At 43.7% G+C, this 15,863-nt stretch overlaps 1 protein-coding gene across 3 annotated transcripts in view; it reads right to left on the reverse strand.

The window, feature by feature from the left end:
* The window catches only part of PIK3CD (phosphatidylinositol-4,5-bisphosphate 3-kinase catalytic subunit delta), a 47,132-nt gene extending 39,352 nt beyond the window's left edge, over nucleotides 1-7,780 (reverse strand). The window contains exon 1 of one of the 3 annotated variants that reach the window (XM_083628549.1): nucleotides 7,751-7,780. The gene's annotated coding sequence lies outside the window, so the exon portion shown is untranslated. Of the gene's footprint in view, nucleotides 1-420; nucleotides 464-7,750 lie in introns of those variants that run through there. The other 2 variants (XM_083628552.1, XM_083628550.1) reach the window with 2 other exon arrangements.
* Between the last annotated feature and the right edge of the window lie 8,083 nt (nucleotides 7,781-15,863).

The raw sequence follows: 15,863 nt of genomic DNA on the forward strand, positions 1-15,863 counted from the left end.
TCTAATTTTTTGTTATGCCATGCTTCCCATGTCCGCCATTATTATTATTATTTTAGTATTTATTTTTCTTAAATGTCATTATATATAAAACAGAGTGAACAATTATAACAGACGGAAAATAAAAGGTGAAAAGCCAAACTATGAAAACAGGCATGTAGAATCAGTGGTTGCAGACGTGTTAAAATTGAAGTCAAGACGATCACCTTTAACAAATCACCAAGTATTTAGTTCTAGATTTGCTAGGCTGCTGACGAAGGTTGTCCTGATAATGGTGGTTTCACTGTATGTCATACAGGAATGCCAAATCATATTTGAAAGTGTCTGGCGGTTCTAGTCCTTGTCGAAATCTCAAAATGTGCATAATTTTCTCTCTTGTGTCATTATTATTATTATCATAATAATAATCATCATCATCTTTACCTGCCATTTACTAACCACCTCCTCCATGGCAGCCATTTTGTGACAGGCACTCCCAGAACTCTCTCAAATTTCTAAATATACCCACTAGGCCAGAAAAATCGGTGACCCCTGCCCTCCACACAAAGAGTTTTCAGCATTCCATGCCCACAGAGTATGCTCAGTCTCAACGGACCTGTTTGGGGACCTCTCCCCTCCCATTTTGTTCCCCTCCCTTATTTCTGGTACTTCTGCAACTCTCATCCCCTGCCCCCAGTTCCGCAGCAGTTTCTTAAAGTGATAAGCTATTCATTTTGAGGCCCTTGGGGCCTCGCCCACACTGCTGCACACCCTTCAACATTTCTCAGATAAAAATGGGGGCATTTCTCACTCCCCTTCTCTACCCCCCCATATTTGGTCAACCCCCCCCCAAGCATTTGGGATCAAATCAGAAACTGGCATGGCTTTTGTAGTTCCAGGACTGTCCCTGTAAAATAGGGACACTAGGAGGGTATTCTACTGATACCTCCCCACTCTCCTTAGTACAGCATAGAAGATTCCCACACTGAAAATGACCTCGCTGTAAGAATGCAGAACTGAAAAAAGGTGTAAGGCAGTGTTTAAGAAATGAAAGATTCTATTCCTTGTAAGGAGGAAATGCCATTTCTGCTAGCAGGTTTCTCTTTCAGTTGGGGCGGCATTACATATGTCTGAACGAAAATAACCTCCATTTTTATTTTTATTTCAAGTGAAACTCTGTGCAATTAGCTCTTTGCCAACCAGTCCAACTTTTGCTGCCCCTCCAGGTGTTTTGGACTTGGTGAGGCTGATGGAAGTTCCATGCACCTGGTGCGCACTACATTGGCAGATGCCATGCTAATCTACAGCTATAGCTGATGCATCCACTGATTAGACCAACATAAGCTTTTGGCTCTAATTCGATCAACAATGTACAGTGGTACCTTGGTTTTTGAACGTAATCTGTTCTGAAATGTTCAAAAACCGAAACCTCAATAGGCGACACCTACACCTCCAGATTGCGAAGTCGCGTAGCATGTTCAACTTCTGAGGCTTGTTCGAAAACTGAAGCATTTATTTCCGGGTTTTCGGCATTCAAAAACAGAAACGTTCAACTTCCAGGACATTTGAAAACCACTGTACAAAAATCTAACAAATCACTACATATGTATCCATGAAGAACACATTGGACTGTAAAAAATAAATTGTAATTATGTTCAAGACAACAGGCTTTCCTTCAGGGTTCTCTGTGCCCTTCCTACAATCCCCTTTTCATGGTTTTATTGGGCCCAAGATGTTTTTAAGATTGCACTTGCAATCTGCTTTACTACTCCATATTCCCTTCAATCTTTGGAAGCTGCAGACAAGCAGAAAATGCCTTTAATAAGGGAATAATTATTAGCCATCACAAACCTCTCTACAGAGCTTCTCTGAGGTGGTGGTTGTGGTGGTTTAATCCTTCAACCCTGCCTTGCTATATGTGGAGATATTTCTGTAAGTCACTTTTTACCGGAAGACAACTTCTGCTTATTTGAAGAAGTGTCTCGGTTCAATTATTTTTTAACGTCTGACCAGGAAGTTGCTGTGCGCTAATTGTTAAATGTGTGGTTGCTAACTATTCAGCTGCCCGTTGTAGCTTTGGCACCTCAAATAATAATTTGATTATGATGCCCCTGCTATCTCTCCACACACACACACACACACACACACAGTGATTTCTGCATCTCACGCTGCCCATAAAGGCATAAGAACAGACCCAGCTTTCCCGCCCCCGGCTCAGTTGGCAACCTCACTTGGCAGCCACAAATGAGGCACCTTCTGCTATCACACCCCACATTTTATTTGAGTAACATTTTAGTCGGTCGAGCATGAGACTCTTCTCATTAATTACGGTACATAAAATAAACCATGAGGACTAGAATATTCGCTTTACTTTTAAGAGAGAGTTTCACAGCTGAGTGGTAGAGCCTCTGCCTTATATGCACAAGATCCCTGGTTCAATCACCAATGGCATCTCCCGGTAGGGTTGGGGAAATCCTGGCAGCAGAACTATAGCCCAAAGCATACTGAGGGCACCAGGCTGGCGAAGGATGGGACAGAGATGATACCAAGCTAAATGGACCAAGGAAGTCAGTATAATATACTTCCTGACCTTATAGGAATCTGCCCAACATCCCAAAGGCTGCTGCTTTTTTTTTTTTTTTAATAGAAAAAGCTCTGTGACAATTATGGCCAATTAGGCAACTTAAAAAGCTCATTGTGCATCATCCATTCCTTGCCTTTTCAACACCTAATAGGCGAACGGGACAAAGTAAAATGTTTTTGAAGGCCGCCTGCTTAATTGCCACCACAAGACAAACAGGAAGGCTGGTTAGTCTTTGGAGACTGCCATCTTCCACAGCTGGACAGCTGTTTTCAGCACCACCTGCAACTCCTGCCTTTGTGCCACAGTTTATTAAAAGACCCAGTCAGGTGCACATGGGTGCATGGGTGCAGAACCAGGCTAAGTCCCCCTTTCTTAAATGCTCGGCCCCATGAGCCATATATAACAAGCTTATATCCCATTAAAAAAGCAAAAGCAAAACAAACACGTTAAACTAATGAAAACAACACGCCCACCCATGCAAATAGCAAGCAATTAGCAATGCATTTAACAACCCTCCAAAATTACTGAGTTTAATGAAAAATTCATGGAAATCCATACAAATAGCAAACAATTAGCAATGCCCCCAATAGACCAGGGATTAAAATAAAATCTGCGTCCACGTCTTGTTAGCAGTGCCTGCCTTGATCACTCGTAATCTTAGGAACAGCTTCCCATTACACCAAAACACATCACTGTAATAAAGGCAGTGGTGGTGGCTGGTGACTATTGAGACTCAGCCACATTAGGAAAGAAATGACAATTTGAATGCGCTATAAACATGCAACACCAATGACGCTAGAAAGCAGTTACGTTCTTCTATGCATTTTTCCAAAGGGGTTAATTTTTTTTTTTTGTTATAACGACCTAATTTCTGACTTATTTATAGCGTTTTCCCCCCTGTGTGTAGATCCACCTTTGCAGTTGGCAGGGCAGAAAGCAGCTAAGAAGATGTAGAATGGGGCAATATTAGGTGGCGCTAAAAGCAGAGCACTGCAAGGCTGCACAGCGACATGAGCACACACTGGCTGTGTACACACCATCCATTTTAAACAGATGGCTTAAAAAATTAACACTCCTGAGAACTGTAGCTTGTTAACAGTGCTGGGAATCATAGCTCTGTGAGAAGTAAACTACAGTTTCCAAGATTCTTTGGGGACGTCGTGTGCTTTAAACATGTTGGGATATGTTATGTAGTCTTTTTGCTAAGTAAAATGCATAGGATTGTTTCAGTAAAAGCACAGAGGAAATATTTATATGCTTAAGGACAAACTGGGCAATTCACTTCTCCTTGTAATTGAATTTTTATCTTCAGCGTTTTAATTAAATTTACTTCAAGCCTGATTAAAATGTTACCAGTCTTCAACAACCACCTGGGTTGTGGAGGAGAGGAAGCATTTAACTCTGCAGCTATTTTTCCCCTGCAATCTAACACATTTTATCTTTGCAGAGACACTCAAACCTCCTTCGAGAAGATGACTCATTTTATTCATTGCCCTTTCCCCCAGCTTAGCCTAAATGTCTTTTGCATGTTTCAGTGAAGCCACAGAAATTATCAGGGTTGTTGTTTTTTTGCAACCAAGGTGTAATTTGGAGAGCCTTTGTGCGGCATAATCCAACTCTAGGAATGTCTACTCACATGGGATTTACTCCTGGGTTAGTGAGCATCCCTGGGAGCAATCATCATTCAATAAACTGGGATTTACTTCTGCATAAAGTTGTGCAGAATTCTGCTGTTAGATAATAGATAAAAATGCAATCCGAATTTTAACTGGTAGATTAAACAGCTGATCCCGGTACTGTGTTGATTAATCAACTAACTACTGTACTGGATTATTGCTCTTGAACTGGTAGAGGCTGGTAGACTCTGCCAGTTCTGCATTTAGGACAGGGCAGGTGGTTCCCCAAGAGGGCGCAAAAGTGAGAAGATCGGTTTGGGGGAGCCAAATTTTGGCCTCACACAGGGCCAAATCTTATGAAAGATTACCAAAGTCTACCCCTGACTCTGCTCGCCATCCCCACTAAATCGCTTTCCTGGCCGCCATGCTCACTTGCCTACTTGCCATCCCACTGGAGTCGATGTGGCCATCTGCTGGCAGCCATGCAAACTACAGCGTGACAACAGTCTTGCATTTTTATGTAAATAGAAAGATTATTCATTTTGATGCCGATGGCATTATTTGCATGCACTATAAGCAGTGTTACTTCTCAAGAAAAAGAGGTGCCAGAGCTCACTATGAACTTCTCCCTTGATCTCTTAGAATGGCAATGGTTCCAGTTACAGATAGGTAGCCGTGTTGGTCTGCCATAGTCAAAACAAAACAAAATTTTTTTTTCCTTCCAGTAGCACCTTAAAGACCAACTAAGTTAGTTCTTGGTATGAGCTTTCGTGTGCATGCACACTTCTTCAGATCTGAAGAAGTGTGCATGCACACGAAAGCTCATACCAAGAACTAACTTAGTTGGTCTTTAAGGTGCTACTGAATGGCAATGGTGTTCACCTGAGAGGTGCCGGAGCTGAGCTCCGGTGAGCTCCAGCAGAAGAAAAGCCCTGGCTATAAGCTACTCTGAGGGCCTCATATGCATCAGAAAAATTGAATGCAATCACCATAAATAAATAAAATTAAGTTGCATTGATTTATTTCAAACCTTTCTACACTGCCCTCCAGTTAAAAACTTCCAGAGTGATTTACAATAACTCATAAAACAAAATAGGAATAATCAATAAAATAGTTAAAAGCACCGAAGCCAACAAATCAGCAGCAGCAGCAGCAGCATGATATAGGCTGCTATTATGCAAAAGTAAGTCCAGTTTGGTTTCCCATCCCAATTAAAATGTGCATTGTAATGTGATGCTTTCTTATAAAAGTTTGAAAAATAAATAAGTAAATGAATAAATACCACAGGAGTTGGCTGACTTAGCTCTATAGTCCTAACACTATAGTATAGTATAGTATAGTATAGTATAGTATAGTATAGTATAGTATAGTATAGTATAGTATAGTATAGTATAGTATAGTATAACACCACTTTGGTATTAGTGCATCCTGTGTGGATATGCTTTATAATTTATACTATGGGTCACAGGTCCAGGTTTTGACATTTCCCATTGGCTGGGGCATGTAGCAGAGCTACCCATTGTATCTCCTGCTTTTTGCCCTGGCCATGGAGCTTTGGCACTGAAAGCAGATGATGATAAAAGGTTTTGAATTATTTGGAAAAACCCATCTTATCAATATTTTGCAAACGATGCTGCACTATTCCTTTCTGAACCTGAAACTTCATTACCTGCTGTTATGCACCAGCTTGCTATATATGGCACGATATCTGGGTTAACAGTTAAATTCACCTAATCTGAGTTGGTGTGTATACACACCCTGCCAGACCTACAACTGCATTGGCACAAAACAACTGTCCTGAAACTCTGTAATATACCTATGAATCTATCTAAACTAAAACAACTGAAATTTACTCCCTTGCAAAAGATTTAACAACTAAGCTCAAAAATTGGTTAAAGCTAACATTGTCATGGTTGGGGGCAGAGTTTCTATAACAAAAATGATGCTATTACTGTGCTTTCCTTTTACTTATTCTGAGTCTTCTCAATAAACATACCTAATTTTCATGTTAATAATTCGCAAAAAATATATATTAACAAGAGACCACGGCTACCTTTATAGGATCAAGAACAGAGATATAGCAATACCTATGCTAAAATGATATAAAGACTCCGCTCACTTATACAATATCCTTTTGATTTTACAAGGCTCAGACCAGGTCACATGGTTAAAAATGGAGAATAATGGGGGCCGAGACTTCATGTGTTCACTCTCTTATTGGAAAATGGACAAGACGACATTGTTAACCTTTTTCTAAAATCAGATTTGATTGAAACATTTATCTTTTGATTCCACTTTAGTCCCAGTAACTCAACACTCCTCCTTTTGCGCAGCAGCCAAATCAGGCTCATTAATCAAATGATGGGACAATCGTTACGACCAGACCCCAAATTAGCCCTACTCAGGAGTACCATTTGCGGGTGCCAAGGCCCCCCCCCATTTTCAAGGAGGGTGCTGGGCCCCCTCAATATTCTGCAGCCTGCGGCAGGCCCTACTGGGCCTTCTTGCAGCCACAACAGGTCCCATCAGATATCGGTATGTTTTGTTACTTGAAATTAAAAACCAGTTTTAAAAAGTTATAACACCAGTGGCGTTCTGGAAAGCTAGAGTTTTGGAATAATCCACAGCAAAACATATAACTAACAAACAAGAGGTTTGCTCCGGAAAACAAGAATGTAAATGTACAAGGCGGGGGGGGCGGGAAACCACATTAGCTTTACAAAAATGCTGGATTTCCCTACAGGTCGAGAAACATTAACCTCAAACAATTTCCTTACCAAAAACCAAACGTCCAGACAGACTAGTCACAATATTGCAGCTCAGGTAGTTTAGATGCGGCTGCTGTTGCTGACTAAAAAGCAGAGGATTCTGCTAATATATTTCTACTACATTACTATGTATTTTGGAAAGTGGTTTGTCTGTTTCCTATGCATTTTGTCACCTCTTATCACAGCCCAATTTTGCATGATGGTTGCTGAGATGAAGGAGCAGGTTTTTGTCTATGTTTAGATCAGTTGGACGCCATTTTGAACAAAGATGGCGGACTACCCCCTTCAAACGCACTGATTTTTACCAAATTTTGGTAACATTTTTTACCAAAATTTTAATCAAATTTTGCAGAATGGTTCCTAAGATCAAGGATAAGCTTTTCACAGTGGACCAACATGTTGATGCAAAATTGCACTGATTTTAACCACTACAGTGGTATCTTGGGTTAAGTACTTAATTCGTTCCGGAGGTCCGTTCTTAACCTGAAACTGTTCTTAACCTGAAGCACCACTTTAGCTAATGGGGCCTCCCGCTGCTGCCGTGCCGCCGGAGCACGATTTCTGTTCTCATCCTGAAGCAAAGTTCTTAACCCGAGGTAATATTTCTGGGTTAGCGGAGTCTGTAACCTGAAGCATATGTAACATGAAGCGTATGTAACCCGAGGTACCATTGTATTTAAAAACTGCCTTTTGATTTTTGTTTGCTTCATTTTTTATAATAATCAATGCCTGGTGTGAGGTTAGTGCTTTACAAATGAATAAAGCTCTCAGTTACAAGTTTATGGTGCAGCAATATCCCTACTTACCTGGGGCCGGAGTAAGCCTCACTGAATTCAGCAGCACTTCCTTCTGAGTAGACACAATCAGGAATGCACCGTTAAGTGAGATTTCCAATGATCCGGAATTTTAACCAAACTCATTTTTTCCGGTTATATTTCCAATGGTTGTAAGGGATGACCAAGGAAAGAGGCTAATCCAAAGTGAGTATAGAGTAGACTACGGTCAACAGAGCCGGCCCTCTCATTAGCCAGGGCGAGGCAGCCACCTCAGGCAGCTGATTTGGGATGTTGTGAGAGGGCAGCAAGATATTTAGTTCATTATTATTGTACTTATATAGTCGGGGAGAGGTTCTTGTGGGGTTTTCTATGCACTTCTCAGGGTTTGTTGGCCTCAGGCAACAGAATGTATTGACCTGCCAGTTGTTGAGCTATTCACATCCTGCATGCTGGGATTCTTCTAAGGCGATTTTTAAAGCACACCCTTCTCTCTCTCAAAGAATTTTGGGCAATGTATTTTGACCCAGTGTTATTTTTCTAGAAAAAGAGGTGCCAGGGATCACTAGGAACACCTTCCTTGTTCTCTTAGAATGGCAATGGCGCCCACCTGAGAGGTGCCAGAATGGAGTTCCGGCAAGTTCCGGCTGAGAAAGAGTTCCAATTTCACGTTACCCTTACAGTTCCCAGAATTCTTTGAGGGAAAGAATGTGCTCCAAATATCATCTAAAGTTACAGTGTGCGCACAGACTAAAAGTGGGCCGGGGGGGGGGACAACCTTTTTCTTCCATCCAAGAGCCACATTCCCTCACATTCAAAAGTGGCTGGTGCAAATGATGTGATCTTTAGGTCAGTGCAGTAGGAGTCAGACCTGCAACTATCAGAGGGTTGTGTTTGTTTGTTTTTATGCACATCCACCTAGGAAAGCAAGAGGTGTTACCATTGTTCAAAAGGACACCTGCCAGCCACTCAAAAGCATGCAAGGAAGGGTCCTGAGAGGAGGGGTGAGAGAACCTCAGGAAGGTTTACCAGAGGCCTAGGGAGTCATAATTACAGTCCCTTCAAGTGTCCCTATTTTCCAGGGACAGTCAAGTAATTATAGAAGCCATCCCAGTTTCTGATTTGACACTAGAATGTCCCACTTTTCCTTAAAGGTAAAGGGACCCCTGACCATTAGGTCCAGTTGTGGCCGACTCTGGGGTTGCGGCGCTCATCTCGTTTTATTGGCCGAGGGAGCCGGCGCACAGCTTCCGGGTCATGTGGCCAGCATGACAAAGCCGCTTCTGGCGAACCAGAGCAGCGCATGGAAACGCCGTTTACCTTCCCACCGGAGCGGTACCTGTTTATCTACTTGCACTTTGACGTGCTTTCAAACTGCTAGGTTGGCATGAGCTGGGACCGAGAAATGGGAGCTCACCCCGTCACAGGGATTTGAACCGCCAACCTTCTCATCGGCAAGTCCTAGGCTCTGTGCTTTAACCCACAGTGCCACCCGGATCCCTTCTCACTTTTCCTTAGGAAGTCCCTATTTTCATCGGAGAAATATTAGACAGTATGGAGTTATGCGACGCCGAAGCCAAGCAAATAAAGAACGATATAACCTTTAGAAGACATCTGAATGCAGCCCTGTATAGTTTTATTATGTTTTCATGTGTTGGAAGCCACTCAGAGCGGCTGGGGGAACCCAGTCAGATGGGTGGTGTATTAATAATAATAATAACAATAATAATAATAAATTTATTATTATGGAGGACGACATCCCTATTTTCATTGGAGAAAAGTTGGAAGGTTTGGAATTAGGCCCCTGCCTGAGCATCCTCACCAAAGGTCGCTGGGACCCCCCCCCCACCGCAGACAATTTTCTCGACCTGGTGCACAGCTGACCAGAGAAGAATCTGCCCCTTCACACCATCCAGGCCAGCAAGAGACAATCTTGGACACATTCCAGCCAGGCAAAGAAAAGTCAGTGATGAGTGTGGCCTGAGGACAGCAGGTGTGCGGCTATCCCTATGGAGCAGACGCTTTACCAGGTGAACCTCTGCCTGCCACAAGGCAGTGGCACACTTTTCTGCCAAGGAGGAAATTGAAGTTAAGAAGTGAAGAGGCAAATAAGGAACCCTGGCTAAGTGGATGCAAAATAACCAGTTGAGCGGGGGGGGGGGACTTTAATCCTGATGCGCAAGGGGAAATGTTCAGACGCAAATTCTCCTGCAGGCCTGGTGAGAGGAAGACATCTTCGCCCACCCACTTCCTTTGCAACTGATCAGCCTGGGTATAGCGGAGAGAGCTGCCTTTATCTCTGCTTTGCTCTGCCTTCTTGTCGATTTGGAGAGACAGAGCTGATGAGTCCGCCCCCCTCCTTTTTAGAAGCATAAAATAAAACTAAAAGGAAGTCAGACAAGTGAGGAAGAGAGAGAAAAAATAGCATCTCCCCCTCCCCACATATTACCGCAAGCCTCTGGGGGCCGGGGAGAGAGAAATTAACCAGCCCTGCTGGGAAACAGTCCGCCAAAGAAACCCCAAAAGAGAGGGAAACCAGCAGCTTGAGAGGAAACGAGGTTTCAGGGTTTTGTTCTGAGTTTTCAGCATGATAAACAAGTCAAAGCGGGTGCCACAGGGCCTTTGAGGTCAGGGCTACATGGTGTGCATGTACCTCCCCCCCACTCCCCATATCATGCTATGCAATCACCCAGCAATCGCAACGCTCTGAGAATCTCAGCCATTTCTTACAAAGAAAAAAGCTTACTAGTCCTCAAGGCATTAAAAAAAAACATTTAAAAAATAATTTGCAAGTCCTCAGGGCTGAAAATGCACTACTTAAAGAAAGTAGTCCCCAACCTTTTTTTGTGGGCAGGGGACATAACTGGAATCACAGAATTGTAGAGTAGGCAAGGGACCACCCAGGTCATCTAGTTCAACCCCCATCAATGCAGGAATCCTTTGCCAAACATGCGGCTCAAACTCACAACCACGAGATTAAGAGACTCCTGCTCTACCAAATGAGCTACCCAGCAACTAACCTAATAAACTTTTTCTTCATGGGCTATTTTATTTCATTTTTTATTATTACACTTATTGTATTTTTCGTCCCACAGGACGCACCGGCCCATAGGACGCACCTAGTTTTTTGGGGGGGAAATAAAGGGGGGGGGAATTTCCTTTATTTCCCCCCCAAAACCAAGTTGGGGAATCCAAACCAGGTCGGGGAACAGCGGGATGGCGGCGCTGCGCCTCCCCGCTTTCCCCCGAGCATGTGGGGCTGCCCAATGTCTGCCCGAAGCGCGGGGCGCTCTGCTTCAGGGCGCCCCACACGCCGGGCGACAGGCTGCTATCCGCAGCCTAGGGAGCCCTGCGGGAACTCCCGCGGGCTCCCCAGGCTTGCAGATAGCTTCCTGAAGCCTGGAGAGCGACAGGGGTCGGTGCGCACCGACCCCTCTCGCTCTCCAAGCTTCAGCGAAAGCCTGCATTCGCCCCATAGGACGCACACAGATTTCCCCTTCATTTTTGGAGGGGGGAAAGTGCGTCCTATAGGGCGAAAAATACGGTATATCCCAACTTTCCCCCAAAGAATTCAAGGTGGCAAACACATTTCTCTCCCTCTCCAATTTATCTTGACAACAACCTTGTGAGGTAGGTTAGGCTGAGATACGGTGACGGGGACAAAGTCACCCAGCGAGTTTCATGGCTGAGTGGTGATTTGAACCCAGGACTCCCGAGGTCTTAGTCTACGACTCAAACCATTACTCCACACTGGCTCCCTATGTACGCATTAGCGGCTTGAAATGCAGTGAGGTGTTATGCTACTTATCAGCTGGCAATCACAATGGTGTGAGAATCTCAGCTTTTAAAAATATAAGAAACTTTTTTTTAAAAGGTTGCTAGTCCGCAAATTAAAAAAAGAAAAGAAAACAATTGCTAGACGTAAAGGCTGAAAACACACGGGAAATTGAGTGAAAACAAGGCATAAACCAGGAGTCCCCAGCCTCTTGGGATTCATCTGCAAATCTAATAAACTTTCATTTCTTAAGCTATGGACCAATTTGTGACTGTATGAGCAGTGAAGTCATTTCACTCCACACTGAGTTCCAAATCACATTTGTTCACCTGATGCACATTTCCCTGATGCTGAACAACCTATTGCGTGACAAACAGCAACATTTCTCAAGAAGCTGCAGGAGACCTACAGATTGTGACCAGCATCACATGTAAAGGTAAAGGTAAAGGGACCCCTGACCATTAGGTCCAGTTGTCGCCGACTCTGGGGTTGCGGTGCTCATCTCGCTTTATTGGCCGAGGGAGCTGGCGTACAGCTTCCGGGTCATGTGGCCAGCATGACTGAGCCGCTTCTGGCGAACCAGAGCAGAGCATGGAAACACCGTTTACCTTCCCGCCAGAGTGGTACTTATTTATCTACTTGCACTTTGACGTGCTTTCGAACTGCTAGGTTGGCAGGAGCAGGGACTGAGCAACGGGAGCTCACCCCGTCGCAGGCATTCGAACTGCTGACCTTCTGATCAGCAAGTCCTAGGCTCTGTGGTTTAACCCACAGTGCCACTCGGCTTCAAACCTTCAAACCGGTGGGAGCGCAATGGATGAGGAGTCAATGCAATTGTATACACCGCCCTTGATGCTATCCACGTCCCCAACATTAGTCTATTTTTCTTCCTCTCCCACCATGCCTGATGAAGACTTTTGAAGAACGCCAAAACTTGCCCACTACTTGTAAAAATTGGGTTGGCCAATCAGTGTATTTCTTTAATATAGAATTACAGTGGTACCTCGGGTTAAGTACTTAATTTGTTCCGGAGGTCCGTTCTTAACCTGAAACTGTTCTTAACCTGAAGCACCACTTTAGCTAATGGGGCCTCCTGCTGCCGCCGCTCCGCCGGAGCACAATTTCTGTTCTCATCCTGAAGCAAAGTTCTTAACCTGAGGTACTATTCCTGGGTTAGCAGAGTCTGTAACCTGTAGCGTATGTAACCTGAAGTGTATGTAACCCGAGGTACCACTGTATAGAGTTGGAAGGGATCCAAGGGTCATCTAGTCCAACCCCCTGCAATGCAGGAATCTCTGCTAAAAAACTCCTGACAGATGGCCATCCAGAATCTCCTAAAATCTGATTCAAATCCTACCCTCTGGAGCAGCAGAAAACATCTTTGCACCATTTCCCACGTGACAGCCCTTCTTATATTTAATTTCCTTACATTTAATTTAACCTTGGTTAAATAAGTACATGCACAACACCGTACATTTAAAGCACACACACCAGGATCTTGGGAACTGTAGTTTGCTAAGGATGCTGGGAACACAAACGCTTTGAAGGGCAAGCGATATAGTTCCTATGACTCATTGAAGGGGGGAAATGTGCTTTAATACACAAGTTCTCTGGCACTGGAAGCAAATTGGAATGGATAGAATAATAGAACTGTAGATTTGGAAGGGACCCAAAGGGTCATCTATGCAATGAAAGAATATGTGGTGCAACTATTGTGATTTAAAGGCCCTTGCAAAAGTGTTCCTGTGAGCTGCTCCACACACGCACAAATTCATTGCCCAAGAACTACAACTTGAGTGTAGTGAAATAGCTTGATCTCAGATCAGACAAGCACTGTGATTTTTTCCCTCTCCAAAGGGGCATGCAAAGACAGGATGCAATGGATTGAGCAGATGAGACCAATAGTGGGTCCAGCGGTCAAGAAGGTGATTTCTGCAACTGAGGGGCAGGTGGGGCTTGTCAACCTAGGAAGGCAGCCAGGAGGGAAAACTCTTGATACTAAACTTCCGCTGCCTTGCAGGGTATAGCTTCCAGGAGCTATTGGGGGGGCCGGCGTGGCACAGATGTGACAATTTCCAAGTGGCCAATGTTTCACGGGAGACTGACCACAAGGAGGAATAAATGGCTTTGATTTAGGAATCCAACCCTGGGTGATTCGTTGGCGCCACCCGGTGGCGACAGAAGGCAAAATGAGCAAAGATACATTAATGTAGGGGTTCTCAAAGGGGGTGGCGTTCCTAACAGTGAACTGATATCTTTTTCAGAACCCACCCTAATCCACGTGACAGTGATTTGCTTTAAATATTTTAAATATTGAATTTTAATTCGTTGTAGAGTAGTCTTGGACTAGGACCTGGAATACCATGGCTCAAACCCCACTCACATCCAGAAAACTCACTAAATGACCTTGGGGGAGACACTGCCCCTCAGCTGAACCTACCTCCCAGGGTTGTTGTGAGGTTACATGAGGAGAACCATGTACGCTACCTTGAATACCTTGCAGAAAGCAGTCAACGGGGAAGGGCAGGTAATTACTTGATTTATAATAATAATAATGTTGTTGTTTAGTCATGTCCGACTCTTCGTGACGCCATGGACCAGAGCACGCCAGGCACTTCTGTCTTCCACTGCCTCCCGCAGTTTGGTCAGACTCATGTTCGTAGCTTCGAGAACACTGTCCAACCATCTCGTCCTCTGTCGTCCCCTTCTCCTTGTGCCCTCCATCTTTCCCAACATCAGGGTCTTTTCCAGGGAGTCTTTTCTTCTCATGAGGTGGCCAAAGTATTGGAGCCTCAGCTTCAGGATCTGTCCTTCCAGTGAGCACTCAGGGCTGATTTCCTTAAGAATGGATAGGTTTGATCTTCTTGCAGTCCTCCAGCACCATAATTCAAAAGCATCAATTCTTCGGCAATCAGCCTTCTTTATGGTCCAGCTCTCACTTCCATACATCACTACTGGGAAAACCATAGCTTTAACTACATGGACCTTTGTTGGCAAGGTGATGTCTCTGCTTTTTAAGATGCTTACAATTCCATGATTCCATGCTAAATGGGTAGAGAATGCTAACAAAGGGGCAGGACAAGGGGGAACTGAGGAATGGAATGGAGAATCCAGGAAGATGGTTCTACTTGCTATTTCCAGTTGCTCAGTACGTGGGCTCTTTGATACCAGAAATGGGAATCAGTTTCAGAGCTGTCTCAATTAAGAGTAAGCCCATCAAAACCCAGTGTAGGAGTTCTGATCTGAGGTGGCAATGGTGAAAACTGAAGCAGCTTAATATTTGTTCCCGGTTGGTTAACTCAGTGCAATCAGGCTCCACCCCCTACTGGCAAGTGGCCCTCAAGTGATTTCCTCTGATGGAATGTGGCCCTCAGACAGAAAAATAGCAGCCCAGCCCTGCATTAAAAGGACATCACTTGCTATAAAAAACATTTATTGTCCAGTAACCATAAAAAAACCAATAGTTCCAGCGAAACCAAACCAGAAAACTTAAACACAAAAGGGAGGTCCATTCACATCCCTACTCCAACAAACACTTAATTCTTCCCAGGAAAATATTATTTACAACATTTGTTGCATTTCAAATACTGTTTTAAACACAGGAAGTGACATAAAACAACTTTTTAAACTTTTGCACAATTTAGTTTTACAGGCAGAATTAATTCAACAATCTGAGCTGCAGAAATAAGCAAAGGGGGGCTTTTTATAACAGGATGGAGATTATCATGATCCCACCAAGACAATGTTTGCAGGTTCAACCTTTTGTTAGAGGTAGAGGAGCAGGAGCCAGCACAAGATGTTGGCAACCCCTTTTTCAAAAGCAAATTAGTCTCCCTTGCCTTGCATTTTTCAGACATGTCCAGACTGGAAAAATCAGTTCTTTAGGCTCTGTCCTTCACTTTCCAACATTGCAGCAAGGATCAGTAAGTCCTAAATGTAACCAGGTGAAATGCTTTCTACTCACCAATGACCCAGGAACCCCGGCACAAAATGGGGGGGAGGGAGAAGACACTTCAATCATCCCTCAAAGCCACAAATGACACATGCCTTATAATAAAATAGTAATAATAATAATAATCCCTTTCAAATTAAACTTCCAAATGCTGGTCCCCGCCCCACCTAAAATAAGTGAATACTCTTGGCAGATTTTAGGTGCTACTCAGAGTAAACATATTGAAATTAATTTCAATGGCTCTACTCTGCGTAGATTACACATTTGCTAGAACTCAGCTATTTTAGGAGGGAAAGTGGTTACCATGCTTTGTGGAAATAAATAGAGCCATTGTTAAGATAAAGGAACCAAAGACACTTTTAAATCCAAAATCATTTACTCTAAAGTAATTTTATTCAAGTTAACTGAACTTCCCTGAG

Source organism: Podarcis filfolensis (genome assembly GCF_964270895.1).
Source record: "Podarcis filfolensis genome assembly, chromosome: 8".
NCBI classification, from domain to species: Eukaryota; Metazoa; Chordata; class Lepidosauria; order Squamata; family Lacertidae; genus Podarcis; species Podarcis filfolensis.